Genomic DNA, 1,597 nt, shown 5'->3' with positions numbered 1-1,597 from the left:
GCGCGGCCGTCACATCTGGGCACAGTTCTGTGCCGAGTCCGCCAGCGGCTGCCGGGGCTTCGGGCACGGCCGAGACGCGTGTTCCTGGGGCCTGGGTTCCTAGGGAGGAGGGCTCACCAGCTCTGAACCGAGGGCCGGGCGCACGGGCCTCTGCCCCCGCCCTGCACACGGCCGTGGGGCTGCGGGGCGGGCGGTGGGTGGGCGGCTGGGCTGCGTGGGGCAGAGAGGTCGCCGGGCAGACGCTGCAGCAACCATAGGCGGGTCTAACCTGGGAGCTTCACGTGAACTCTGGGAGCAACACTGGGGAAAATCTGCTACTACAATTTCAGTCGACAGTGTAGACCAGTGACATATGCTTACACATTTAAAGACAAGATCTTACTGTTTTTCTTCAGCTTCCTGTTGGGAGGGCCCTTCCAGAAGCTGCCTGCCGTCACTTCGGCCCGGTGGCGGCGGCAGGCCAGACGACCACATTTTGCACGGGAGTTTTAGGCTCTTTGGGACTTTGGGGGAGGAGTTCCTAACGGGGTGCAGCCCCGGCGGAGCCCAGCTGGGGGTCCCCGACACAACGGGGCACCAGAACGAGCCCAGGCAGACAGCGGGAGGCCGAGGGCGAGGGCGGGTCACCTCGTGGACACGTCCCTTTCCTCTGTGCAGTCCAGACAGCACGGGACGAGGGCTCTCGATGGGGCGACGGCTGAGCATCTCTGCCTCTGTTTGCGGGCTCCTGATGCTCCTAAAGGAAAGCCTCGGGCTCCCGGCTTTTATTTCCATCCAGAGATAAAACCTAGAATTACTCGGGCACCTTCTTCTGTTCATCGGACCCTGACGCCAGGGGCTGCTGCCTACACAGCCTTCCCTCTACAAGCCCAAGTGTGTGACAGGAATTGTGGCTTTCTCTCCGTCCCCGCATCCCGCACACCTGCCCCCGAGAGCACGGACTGTGCCTTCCTGCGGGGAAGCAGCTGCCTGCTGGCCTTCGTTCCAACAGGTGCAGCGCTAGTGACAAGCAATGCAGAAATGGGGACCGGGAGGCGACACAGAGCACCCGGCCAGGCCAGTGGCCGCAGGCTTTGGGGGAAATGGCGTCTGACACTGGGTTTTGGCAAGTAAGACCCTGCCCTGGTGGCGGCAGGGTGGACACGGGAGCTACGCCTGACTCCCTTTGAGAAGCTCCGTGTTCTCAGCCTCCTGCTGATAAACTCTGATAGGACAGACGAGTCCTTATGAGAGAAAGAAGTACTTTCTCCGGGACACAAAACCCTCTCGTCCACACACACGCACGTAAGAAGCACTGCAGACGCGAAGCCACGTGCTGCGCACTCAGCTCCGGGTCCTTAACGCACCGAATGTTCCCACCTGAGGTACTGAAAACACATGGTTTTATTTCAACCCTGGGGCTGTCGGGGGTGCTGAGCATTTTTGCGAAATGAAGTCACGGGGCTGCTCTGGACCCGGCAGGGGTCTCCGCACCCCCCTGGGTTTCCATCCGGAGAGGAGGCCTGCACACTTTCTTCGCTGTTCTCTGGCCGGCACTCGCAGGACAGGAGACGCCGGCGGCGACCCCGAGCCTGGCCCGGCACACGACCCGGCGCAC

This window comes from Crocuta crocuta, unplaced genomic scaffold, assembly GCF_008692635.1.
Source record: "Crocuta crocuta isolate KB4526 unplaced genomic scaffold, BGI_CrCroc_1.0 scaffold290, whole genome shotgun sequence".
Lineage (NCBI taxonomy): Eukaryota > Metazoa > Chordata > Mammalia > Carnivora > Hyaenidae > Crocuta > Crocuta crocuta.
The sequence above is the reverse complement of the archived record's forward strand: the minus strand, read 5'-3'. Positions refer to the sequence as shown.